Source organism: Bison bison, unplaced genomic scaffold, assembly GCF_000754665.1.
Source record: "Bison bison bison isolate TAMUID 2011002044 unplaced genomic scaffold, Bison_UMD1.0 scf7180017864063, whole genome shotgun sequence".
In the NCBI taxonomy this organism is placed as follows: domain Eukaryota; kingdom Metazoa; phylum Chordata; class Mammalia; order Artiodactyla; family Bovidae; genus Bison; species Bison bison.
Window position 1 is genome coordinate 14225996 of NW_011494635.1, and position 13330 is coordinate 14239325.

Sequence of the window (13330 nt, forward strand, 5' to 3'; positions counted from 1 at the left end):
GATTCCAGCTTGTGTTTCTTCCAGTCCAGCGTTTCTCATGATGTACTCTGCATATAAGTTAAATAAACAGGGTGACAATATACAGCCTTGACGAAATCCTTTTCCTATTTGGAACCAGTCTGTTGTTCCATGTCCAGTTCTAACTGTTGCTTCCTGACCTGCATACAAATTTCTCAAGGGCAGATGAGGTGGTCTGGTATTCCCATCTCTTTCAGAATTTTCCACAGTTTATTGTGATCCACACAGTCAAAGGCTTTGGCGTAGTCAATAAAGCAGAAATAGATGCTTTTCTGGAACTCTCTTGCTTTCTCCATGATCCAGTGGATGTTGGCAATTTGATCTCTGGTTCCTCTGCCTTTTCTAAAACCAGCTTGAACATCAGGAAGTTCATATTGCTGAAACCTGGTTTGGAGAATTTTGAGCATTACTTTACTAGCGTGTGAGATGAGTGCAATTGTGTGGTAGTTTGAGCATTCTTTGGCATTGCCTTTCTTTGGGGTTGGAATGAAAACTGACCTTTTCCAGTCCTGTGGCCAATATGGTAAATGTTATCAATGGTCTAAATATAGCAATTAAAGATACAGATTGTCAGAGTGAATTAAAAAAGACAACTATGTGTTGTCTATAAGAAATCCACTTAATATAAAGACACATATAGACTAAAAGTAAAGGAATGGAGAAAAAATATCATGGTAACAGTAACCAAAAGAAAGCTAGAATAACTGTACTAGTTTCAGACAAAACAGATTTCAGAGCAGGGAAAGTTACTGGGGATAAAGTAGGGCATTAGGGGGATTTGGGGGAGAATGGATATATGTATATGTATGGCTGAGTCCCTTTGCTGTTCATCTGAATCTGTGACAACACTTTTGGTTAATTGACTATACCCCAATACAAAATAAAAAGTTTAAAAAACTAGTAAACAGGCTGGTTCTCCAAGATGACATAACAATCTCTCATATCTACACACCTAACAACAGAGCACCCAAATATGTGAGGCAAAATCTGATAAAACTGCAAGGAGAAATGGACAAATCCACTATTACAGCTGGAGACTTCAACACACATCTATCAGTAACTGAAAGATAGAACAGGCAGAAGATCAGTAAGGACATAATTGAACTGAATAGCACCACCAATCAAGTGAATCTAACTGACATTTATAAAACATTTCATCCAACAACAGCAGAACAGACACTCTTCTTGAAGAATTTACCAAGATAGACAACATTCTGGCCCATAAAACATAAGTTAACAAATTTAAAAGAATAGAAATTATTCAAAATATGCTATCAGATCACAATGGAATTAACTTAGAAATCCCTAAGAGAAAGATAACTTAAAAAATACCAAAATGATTGAAGATAGAACAATGCACTTTTAAATAACATATGGGATAAAGAAGCCTCAAGAGAAATTTTAAAATACTTTGAACTAAATTTAAATGAAAATAAAACTTATCAAAATTTGTAGGAGGGACTTTCCTGGTGGTCCAGTGGTTAAGAATCCACCTGCCAATGCAGGTGATATGAGTTTGATCCCTGGTCTGGGAAGATTCCACTTGCCACTGGGTAACGAAGCCTGTGCACCACTACTCAGCCTGCTCTCTAGAGCCTGTAAGCCACAACTACTGAAGCCTTGTAAGCCTTAGAGTTCAGGCACCACAACCAGAGAAAGTGCACACGCAGCACTGAAGATGCAGTGCAGTCATACATAAATACATGAGTAATAATAAAATAAAGGAGCTCATTTGATTGGTTCATAAGATATCAGTGTGTTTATATAAATTAAATATTCCAAAAAATCCTAGGAATTTAATAAGCATTTGGCAAATGAATTAATTTAATGCATGTGTGTGTGCGTGCTCAGCCACCGAGTTGTGTCCAACTTGTTGCAATTCCACGGACTGTGGCCCGCCAGATTCTTCTGTCCATAGATTTTTCCAGGCAAGATTACTGGAGTGGGTTGCCATTTCCTACTCCAGGGGAATTAGTTTAATACTTCTGGTTTAATAAGAACAAACATGTTTTTTGTTTGTTTGTTTTTATTTATTTTTTTACTTTACAATATTGTATTGGTTCTGCCACACATCAACATGACTCCACCACGGGTGTACGCGTGTTCCCCATCCTGAACCCCCCTCCCACCTCTCTCCCAGTACCATCCCTCTGGGTCATCCCAGTGCAACAGCCCCAATCATCCTGTATCTTCTTTGATTTTTCAGCATTAAATATAATGCAATATTGTAGTTTTATTCTACTTAGGTTCTTCCTAAACTTACATTGGTTCATTGATTAAACATACTAGCATTATTTCTGTTGTTGTTTAATCACTAAGTTGTGTCCAACTCTTTGTGACCCCACGGACTGCAGCATGCTAGGCTTCCCTGTCCGTCACTATCTCCTGGAGTTTGCCCAAGTTCATGCCCATGGAGTTGGTGATGCTATCCAACCATCTCATCCTCGCTGCCCTCTTCTCCTTTTGCCTTCAGTCTTTCCCAGAATCAGGTTCTTTTCCAGTGAGTCAGCTCTTCACATCAGGTGGCCGAAGTACTGGAGCTTCAGCTTCAGCATCAGTCCTTCCAATGAGTATTTGGGGTTGATGTCCTCTAAGACTGACTAGTTTGATCTTGATATCCACAGGACTCTAAAAAGTCTTCTCCAGCACCACAATTTGAAAGCATCAATTCTTTGGCACTCAGCCTTCTTTATGGTCCTACTCTCACTCCTACATGACTACTGGAAAAACGTAGCTTTGATTATATGGACCTTTGTTGGCAAAGTGCTATCTTTGCTTTTTAATACACTGTCCAGGTTTGTCATAGCTTTCCTTCTAAGAAGCAATCGTCTTTTAATTTCATAGCTGCAGTCACCATCTGCAGTGATTTTGGAGCCCAAGAATAGAAAATCTGTCACAGCTTCTACTTTTTTCCCTTCTATCTGCCATGAAGTCATAGGACTGGATGCCATGATCTTTGTTTTTTGAATGGTGAATTTCAAGCCAGCTTTTTCACTCTCCTCTTTCACCCTCATCAAGAGGCTCTTTAGTGCCTCTTCACTTTCTGCCATTAGAGTGGTATCATCTGCATATCTGAGGTTGTTCATATTTCTTCCAGCAGTCTTGATTCCAGCTTGTGATTCATCCAGCCCAGCATTTCACATGATATACTCATCATAGAAGTTAAACAGAGTGACAATATACAGACTTGTTGTACTCTTTTCCTGATTTTGAACCAGTCCATTCCATGTAAGTTTCTTACTGTTGCTTCTTGATCCTCATACAGGTTTCTCAGGAGATAGGTAAGATGGTCTGGTATTCCCATCTCTTTAAGAATTTTCCACAGTTTGTTGTGATCCACACAGTCATAGGTTTTAGTATAATCAATGAGACAGAAGTAGCTGTTTCTCTGGAATTCCCTTGCTTTCTCTATGATCCAACAAATCTTGGCAATTTGATCTCTTATTCCTCTGCCTTTTCTAAACTCAGCTTGTACATCTGGAAGTTCTTGATTCAAGTACTGCTAAAGCCTAGCTTGAAGGATTTTGAGCCTAACCTTACTAGCATGGGAAATGAGCAAAACTGTCTGGTAGTTAGAACATTCTTTAGCACTGCCCTTATTTGGGGTTGGGATGAAAACTAACTTTTTCCTGTTCAGTGGCCACTGCTGGGTTTTCTGAATTTGCTGACATATTGAGTGCAACACTTTAACAGCATCATCTTTTAGGATTTGAAATAGCTCAACTCGAATTCCATCACCTTCACTAGCTTTGTTCACAGCAATGCTTCCTAAGGCCCACTTGACTTCACACTCTAGGATGTCTGACTCTAGGTGAATAACCACACCATCATGGTTATTCAGGTCATTAAGACCTTTTTGTATAATTCTTCTGTGTATTCTTGCCATCTCTTCTCAACCTCTTCTGCCTCTCTTAGATCCTTACCGTTTCTGTCCTTTATTATGCCCATCCTTGCATGAAATGTTTGTTTGATATCTCCAGTTTTCTTGAAGAGATCTCTAGTCTTCTCTATCCTATTGTTTTCCTCTATTTCTTTGCATTGTTCATTGAAGAAGGCCTTCTTATCTAGTCTTGCTTTTATCTTAAACTCTGCATTCAGTTGGGTATATCCTTCCCTTTCTCCCTTGCTTTTCACTTCTCTTCTTTCCTTGGCTACTTGTAAAGCCTCCTCAGACCGCCACTTTGCCTTCTTGCATTTCTTTTTCTCTGTGATGGTTTTGGTCACTGCTTCCTGTACAACGTCACAAACCTCCATCCATAGTTCTTCAGGTACTCTGTCTATCAGATCTAATCCCTTGAATCTATCTGTCACCTTCACTGAATCATATGAGACTTGATTTGGGTCATATGTAAATGAGCTGGTGGTTTTCCCTACTTTCTTCAATTTAAGCCGGAATTTTGCTATATGGAGCTGATGATCTGAACCAGTCAGCTCTAAGTCTTGTTTTTGCTGATTATTTAGAACTTCTCCATCTTCAGCTGCAAAGAATATAATTAATCTGATTTTGGTATTGACCATCTGGTGATGTCCACATGTAGAGTCATCTCTTGTGTTGTTGGAAAAGAGTGTTTGCTATAACCAGTATGCTCTCTTGACAAAACTCTGTTAGCCTTTGTCCTGCTTCATTTTGTAATTCAAGGCCTAAGTTACCTGTTACTCTAGGTATCTCTTGACTTCCTACTTTCGCATTCCAATTTCCTATGATGAAAAGGACATCTTTTTTGGTGTTAGTTCTAGAAGGTCTTGATAGGTCTTCATAGAACCAGTCAGCTTCAGCTTCTTAGGTATTAGAGTTGTTGGAGCATAGACTTGGATTACCATGATGTTGAATGGTTTGCTTGGAAATGAACTGAGATCATTCTGTCATTGTTGAGATTGCACCCAAGTACTGTATTTTGGACTCTTTTGTTGACTATAAGGGTTACTTCACTTCCTCTATGGGATTCTTGCCCACAGTAGTGGACATAATGATCATCTAAATTAAATTTGTCCATTCCTGTCCATTTTAGTTCACTGATTTGCCCTCCACTCTTCCCCAGTAGCATATTGAACACCTTCCAACCTGGGAAGCTCATCTTTTGGTGTCATATCTTTTTGCCTTTTTATACTGTTCGTGGGGTTCTTGAGACAACCACTGGAGTGGTTTGTCATTCACTCCTCCAATGGACCTAGTTTTTTCAGCATTATTTCTGCATCATGTTTAAAATTATGAAGTACCTAAATTTGTGCTTAATTAAATTGATTCATTATAATGAACATTTGATTTCATTAGTATTTATATTTTATAGTATCCCAGCTGTAAGATTAATTTCCAAGATCTAGGACTTACCTGGTGGTATAGGGGTTGTGAATCTGTCTGCCAATGCAGGGACATGGGTTTGGCCCCTGGTCTGGAAAGATTCCCCATACTGCAGGGCAGCTAAGCCCATGATCCATAACTACCAAAGCCTGTGTGTTGTTCAGCCAGTGCTCCACAACAAGACGAAGCCACCACAATGAGAAGCCTGTGCACTGCAAGTAGAGAACAGCCCCAGCTCCCTGCAACTAGAGAGAGCCTGAAGGCAGCAACAAAGACCCAGCACCAAAAATAAAATAAATTAATTAATTAAAAAAATTCCAAGATCTTGAAACTTTGGACTAATATTAAAGGGAATTAATGAATATTCATTGGATGCTTATCTCATTCTAAATAAGATGGAATTCTAAAACACTGATTGTGCTACATGCTAAATTGTTTCAGTTGTGTTCAACTCTTTGTGATCGTATGGCCCATAGCCCACCAGGCTCTTCTGTCCATGATTGCTAAGCATTATTTTAAGTATGGGCTTCCTTTATAGCTCAGTCAGTAAAGAATCTGCCTGCAGTGCAGAGGACCCAGGTTCAGTCCCTGGGTCAGAAAGATCCCCTGGAGAAGGAAATGGCAATCCACTCCAGTATTCTTGCCTGGAGAATCCCATGGACAGAGGGGCCTGGCAGGCTACAGTCCATGGGGGTGCAAGAGTCGGACATGACTTAGTGACTAAACATTGCCATCATTTTAAGTATATATACTTCTGCTTCTTTTTAAAAAATATGCTACATAGAAGTAATAGCTTCGTGTCTATAAATGAACATGTACATTCCTTTTCCTTTGAAAAATTATGTGTGGGTTGAGTTTGTTTGTAGAAAGTTGTGTTAGTGTACTCATGAGTTCTGCTAGTCTAAAGTGCTGATGTGTGACACCTGACAAATCTCCATCTTCCCAGCTTGTTTTGTGAAACAAAAGCTTCTTCAGTTAAGGGTCATAACTCAGTGAGACTCTACTATGATTCGTTCTGACAGAAAGGTACAACTCTGTATGCAAAGTAAAGAAACGTGCTTTTGTTAAGGCAAAAGGAATAGGTTTGTCCTAAAATGATATAACAGGTTGTTGCAGAGCAAAAGGAGCATGGTGAAGGGCAAAACCTGAATGGATACAGAAAATAACAGAAGGGTCATGGAAAGTGAATTTTATTGGCCTTGGATTATAGATGAGTAAATAATGAGTCTGAGAAGCTATTAAGCGTGTTAAAATTCTAACAAAATCTGCTCAATTTTGATGGGCTTGTTTCTGTTTATTTTTATTGTTTACTGTTTGTTGCCTTCATCTACAATATAAAGGATCCTCCCATCACTTATCTGCCTATATAGCAAAGATTCTGAGTCTTTCCACAATAATTTTCTGTGTTTTGTCTTGATTTCATTATGGCTTTGGTTATTTAGGGGAAACAAAGCTTCGTCATTTTTGAAAGTGCTAAGGTTCTCGTAGGTGATCATGTTACCTTCTAAGTATATATATATATATTTTAAAGTCTTTTTGTCACTTTCAACTAAATAGCCAAATACTGTTTCCAAGGCAGCCATGATCCTATCTTGTGTTCAAATCCTATTTTTTTTTAATGTGGTTGCACCACGTGGCTTGCTGGATCTCAGTTCCCTGACCAAGGATTGAACCTGGGCCCACAGCAGTGAAAGTGCTGAGTTCTAACCACTGGATCACCAGGGAATTCCCATCAAATCTGAAAAATTTTGATTTCATTTTTCTTCCTAAGACTGATTTGGAAGTGTAAAATGAAGTATAATTACTTTCAGAATATCTTTTGTATCTAAAACTATCTTTGTGACTTCCCAGATGGCCCTGGGAAGTCACAAAGATTTGCTCTTCCATTTCCTAAAAAAGAGACGAGCCAGAAACTATTAGGGTTATTCAATATGTTACTGGAGTTACGCAGGCCTCCTTCCTCATGACCTTTGCCACGGGTGGAGCTCCTCACGCCGGCTCCTGGCAGAGTTATTTGGAGTTTCATGGGAAGAGGTGTCAATCAGAACAAATGCTGAGACTTTTCTAGGTTAAACTGGTAAAGGTCAAATGTTAATAAATATTTCAGCAATTGTATGCTCTATGGGCTGCTCCTAGAGATTTGTCAGTGACTTTTCTGCCATGATTTGTTCCTATTTATCAGAGTCCTGATGATGATTTTCTCCTGTTAGGCAGTACTATAATTATCAGTCACAATTCAGTTATCATTTAAGATGTTTATTTGATAACAATTTAAAATTTTGAATCTAACTTTTTAAGGTCAGTGCTTCATCTGATCTCCAGTGTTCAACTGGAGATGAACATCAGCCTTACCTATGGAGTTTTATTAAAATACAGATGCTTAGGACCTACTCCAAATTTACGAAATATCTTTACTTGATATAGTCTTGAAATATTTTTCTTATATGCTTAGTATGTCTTGGTATGTGTGTATATGTTTTAAATTGTGTATTATACTTCAAGATATTTTTATCTATAAAGACATATCTTTATCTGTTCAACCATCTATAAATCTGACATAATGTTCATTGTCTATAAAAACATACTTAATCATTATAGATATTTTGTTGAAAGATTGCCTTAACTGTGTTTGTTTTGAGTGCTATGGAAGCAACCAAACTCTTGTCAATTTCATTATTGCTATGAAATATTTCACTTTTGATGGTTAAAAGTTAACCTAGCTGTTTTATGTCTCTCTTACCTCAAGATACTATTTGTATCCCCACAGCTTTCTTGAAACCTCAGCTGTGGGCCAGAATTTCTATTTTCTACAAAGAAAACTTTGTAGAGGTTTCTACTTTCTCAGAACCCTGTCTGGAAGGACTCTGTCAGGTTCTGTTAACAACTAGCACAGTAATGAAATGCTTAAGCGGTTTGATTCTTAGACTCATGTCCTTCAACTAAAGAGACATAAACCATCCTCAAATTATTGGAAGACTGTCCTTACTGGTGACCTCAGACTGAGGGTTCTCAGGAACCATCCTGAAGCAGACAGCCTTTGGATGTAGACAGCTGTGCCCAAGATCCATGGCACAAGATCACAGATTGTTACTTTATAATCTGTACTCCTCAGCTTTCTGTTCTTTTACCTATATTCTATCCTCTTATTCACTTAAGTCTACATTTCACTGTGTTATTTATAATCCCTATTTCTAATATTGCTGTTTGCATCCTTATCCTTCCTTGGTATGACTCTCATGTTGTTGCTGTTGTTTAGTCGCTCGGTCGTGTCCAACTCTTTTGTGACCCCATGAACTGTATTCCTCCAGGGTCCTCTGTCCCCATGAGATTTCTCAGGCGAGAACACTGGAGTGGGTTGCTGTTTCCTCCTCCAGGGGATATTCCCGACCCAGAGATCAAACCTGCATCTCCTGTATTTTTCAGGTGGCTTCTTTACCACTGAGCTACCTGGGAAGCCCATGACTCTCATATCAGCTACAATTTACCCATGAACTGGTGAAAATGCCAGCTTCTCTTGGGAACCAACCAGCTTTGCTTGGTCCCAGTTCCTTGTAAAAAATCAGTTGGTTTCCTAGGTAGCTGGACTCACTTTTTAGTTGGCAAACTTCACAGCAGGCAAAGTGGCCAGAAATCCTGCCTCTACGGAAATAATACTTGGGGTCCTTTTGTGATAACTAGTCTTTGCAACTGAATTTTCACTGAAATAGAACTTGTAAGGGGATCAGGGAACAGGTAGTGGCAGGAGAGTATCTCACTTCACAGATGTTACAAGTTAAGATATATCATTTTTCTTTTGACAGCCCCCTTCCCGCCAATGATCTTTGATACTACAAAATTCACTGCCTGACACCAGACTATTCTTCATGAATCATGTCAAAATTTTACAGCATTATTTGATAATCCCTTAGGAGTATTTGGCCAAAACCAGATTACTGGGCGACTCCCAATGCCTGGTATTTAATCTGGCACAGAGGTCTATTAGCTGCTACCCACAAATTGGACAGGAACTTGTTACATTGGTACACTAATCCCTACTCTCAAGATCACCTCTGACATTACCCAAGGTCCATTTTGGCCCACTGGTTTGTCTGCTAGGAAAAAGAGATCAGTTGGTAGTTTCACTGAAAAAGGAGAAACGGTGGCCCTGATTCCAGAACTGAAACCCTAACCACTCTACAGGAATTCTGGATTCCTCTCTTTTCTCTTCAGAATTCATTTCATACTTTGCAAGAAGCCCAGATAGTATGAGGAACCTTACATGCTAACATAGAGAGGGAAAACTATAGGACTCAGGCAGTGCCACCAAGACTGGAACCTCCGGAGAGCTTCAGAATGAGAGGTTATGTGAAAGAATGTTGTACTTACATTCCTACAGACCACTCAGAGATCTTGAACATTACTGAAAAGATCCAGGAAGTAAATGAAGATATCATAAAGCTGGGTAACATGCCCAATGGCCCCATGCATAGTTCTGTGGACTCCTCCTCATTGTTGGGCATGAGATCTGTTCTCTTGTTCAGTCTGAGCACTTGGCTCCTGCATGACAAGTGAGCTATACACACTCTGGCCATAATCCTCTTACTCCAGGGCTTTGAAGCTGTTGCACAGCTGCTGTGTGTCAAATGATCCAGCAAAGGGTCCTCCATCAGAAGGAACTGGAGAACCTGACACACAGTTTGAAAGGACCATCAGCAGATACTTGACACATACTTATGACACCTTAAACAGCAGTGAAGATCTGGGTTGGTACTCTCAGCTATTAGTGGCTAGTCCTTCAGTTCAGGCTAAAGAATGAGAAACTGAGAACTGAAACCATTTCCCCATACACAGCCTGGACACAGAAATCAAACTATACCTAGTGTCTATATGAAGATGACGTGCTGTGCTTCTGTCTTCATTCAGGTCAGTTCAGTTCAGTCGCTCAGTCGTGTCCGACTCTTCGCGACCCCATGAATCGCAGCATGCCAGGCCTCCCTGTCCATCACCAACTCCCGGAGTTCACTCAGACTCACGTCCATCGAGTTGGTGATGCCATCCAGCCATCTCATCCTCTGTCGTCCCCTTCTCCTCCTGCCCCCAATCCTCCCAGCATCAGAGTATTTTCCAGTGAGTCAACTCTTCGCATGAGGTGGCCAAAGTACTGACTATTTTTCCAGGAATATCCTGCCTGGAAAATGGCTTGATTGCTCATTATAGAATTTTCTCAGAGACCCATCAGCTCTTCAGCAGAAATCATCACAGACGCTAACTTGCCCCCTAAGATCCTTCTGATGCTTTGATTCAAAATCCTGGCCTTGCTGCTTGTTGTGGACTGTTATATTGTGATTCTTACCCAATCTTAATTAAGCCCTCACTTTGAAAGTCCTATCCTAAACCAAACTTCTATTTCTTAATAAATTCTGACCTTATTTTCCTTCTGTGAGATATTGTCAAGACTTTGCTTGCTGTAAGCATTAAATCAGTTTTGTCTTATCAACAGACTGTGTTGGTGATATTTAGGGAGCCAGCTCTTGACAATAATTTAGGTAAACATCTTTTAAAAAGAAGGAATAAAAGATGAACTAAAGGAAAAAAGATCTTGGAAATATAGAGGAAGAGTGATGAATTATGGCTAGGATGGTTGAAAATGCTTCACAAAGAACTGATGTTTTCCCTGAATGTTGAAGAATGAACAAGGGTTTGTCAAGAAAAGAAAGGGCTGGAAATAGAGAGAGTTGGTGGTGAGATGAGCAGATTCCAGGCAGAGGAAATGGGGGTTTAAAGGGCCCCAGTGAAAATGCCAAGCAGTCTGGGGGTGTAGGTGACCAGGGCAGAGCTGAGTCTTGGGTATGACTGATGCTGCGGCAGAGAGCATGGGGAGAGGAGGTTGCCCAGAGAGCAATGCATACCTTTGGGGAGCAGGAGGAAATCTACAGGGAGAAAATATAATACTGGAGCATCTACCAGATGTGATCACATCAAAGGATCATGACAGCAGCACTAAAGAAGTTGTTGAGGGTGGAGACACCTGATGTAAACACACTGAAAAGTACTGAATGCTAGTTACAGACTCAGAGATAGACAATCACATGTGTGGCAGGAAGGTTTTCTTCACCCACTCCTGCCCTAACCTTCTTACCTCTTAGGGGAAGAGGGGTTTTGGTAAGACAATGTAACAACAAATTCTTTAGGTGTAATAATAACTCATCAAGTTAGGAAGATGGTTAGCATTGGCCAGTGAAAGATGGGTTTGTCCTACAGATGCTCTTTGCTGTGCTTGGAAAAGCTTTGGACAGAAACAAATCTACTCTTTCCAAAGATGTGGGAAGGAGTGTGAAAAAGTGTGTCACCACAGCTGTGATCTCAGGGAAGAGTTCTAGAACTGAGCTCTGCTCTCAGAGAGGGCAGAGGAACAGAGACAGGGGGCAAGGGATTAATGATTCATCTGACTGCTTCCAGTCTTGGTTGAAAAGACTGGATAAGAAAGTCAATATATGTTTGTGTTCTCTTCTGAACTGTGTATCCTCAATTAGCTAAGAAGTGGTTTTCTCTTTGGTAATGAACTGTGCCAGGCATTCTTCCAAGCACTGTAGACATTACTAGAGGGTTCATAAATTTTTTCCAAACTGTAATTCCTAATGTAATCTCATTTCCCAGCTGAATGAAATTCATGTGGAATGTGGAAAGCAAGCCAGAATTTGCCTTTCAATCTTCCCTAACCTTTTTTTCACAGAAAGCAAACTGCTTTAGTTTTTCTTTCATAGTTTTCAATAGACTTCACATAATGCATAATTTAGGAGCTGGGAGAGCAGCTGTCACATTAGGAAGAACTCCAAGCCCTGAACGCACTCACTTACACTTAACAGGCCTCCTCACGTGTATGCACCTGACTCAAGTGAAAAATTCAGAACGAAAAATAGGCTGAAAGGAAAAGAGAGAAGCTGGGAGACCAAGTGTGTCTGGCTCACACTCCAGTTCCTCACAGTTAAGTATGTTCACCAAATGATACAAGAGAAGGGAGAATTCTGACCCTCCTTTTTGATGGATGGAATAAAAAATTGTAATTATTTTGAGAAACACACTTTGTATTCTCAGACATATATTTTCCTTCTTGTAGAACAGAAGCTGAAGGAATAGGATTTGGGTCCCTCAGAGGTGACTCCAGAGGAGATTTAAAATGGAAATCTTTATGTAATTGGGTTTCAGTTCATTGAATGAATTCCCATTATTTAACTTCACTGCATCCCTTGACCACTGGGGTCCCTGAAGTGAAAATTTTCACTCAATTCCTTTTTCCTCTGCACAAGGGAAAATGGCAAGGCGGGGAGAGATGTGTATGCGGCATATTTCAGTAGAAAAAGGTTTGTGTTTTAGGCAAAATGACTTTGTATTTCAGGACCATTTGCCCACAGGTGGCCCCCACAAGGCCCACCTCTTCAGGGGGGCAGAGGGGGAGTTGGGATGGGAGGAGAATGGACAGAAATTGGAAGAGAGCAGGGAAATGGAATGTGGACCTGACCAGCATCAACACAGTGTTACCCAGGGCTTGGACCCTCCATGAGGACAGGGCCTCATCCAGGCCCACTGGGATACTGTGCTCTTTCTCACAGTCACTCCTGACACTCTGGAGGGACGGGAAGATTAGACAGGGAGGAGGGGGGGTGGGGAGAAGGGACAGTGGCCATGTGGCAGCTCCGGGGGCAGGAAGGAGTGTTGAGATGCTAGTGGTGCCTCCATAGCCTCTCTCTCTGCCCAGAGTCATAGCTCTGCTACACACCTTGCTCTTGGGTGTCCCCCCAACCCCATTATGGACTGCCTCACCAAGGGCTCAGGCCCCAAGTAGTGGGTGAGTAGTAGGTGCAAGAGGGAAGGGGTTGGCAGATGCAATGGGGTAGATCCTGGGGCCAGATCCCCTATGCTCCATGTGTCAGCATGGGGTCAGGACAAGTCCTTCTCCTGGGAATGAGGAGGGGGATCTCTCCCAACACCCTCCCCCAAGAAGTCCATTGCCTCCTGAGTCTCTGCTTCCTCACC

General features: G+C 40.8%; 1 protein-coding gene and 1 non-coding gene across 2 annotated transcripts in view; both read right to left on the reverse strand.

The window, feature by feature from the left end:
* Positions 1-13330, reverse strand: part of TMC2 (transmembrane channel-like 2) — a 100204-nt gene that overhangs the window by 85556 nt on the left and 1318 nt on the right. The gene's annotated exons all lie outside the window — the stretch shown is intronic.
* TRNAE-UUC lies at positions 6970-7042 on the reverse strand. The gene has a single exon. It is a non-coding gene; the product is annotated as a tRNA-Glu (tRNA).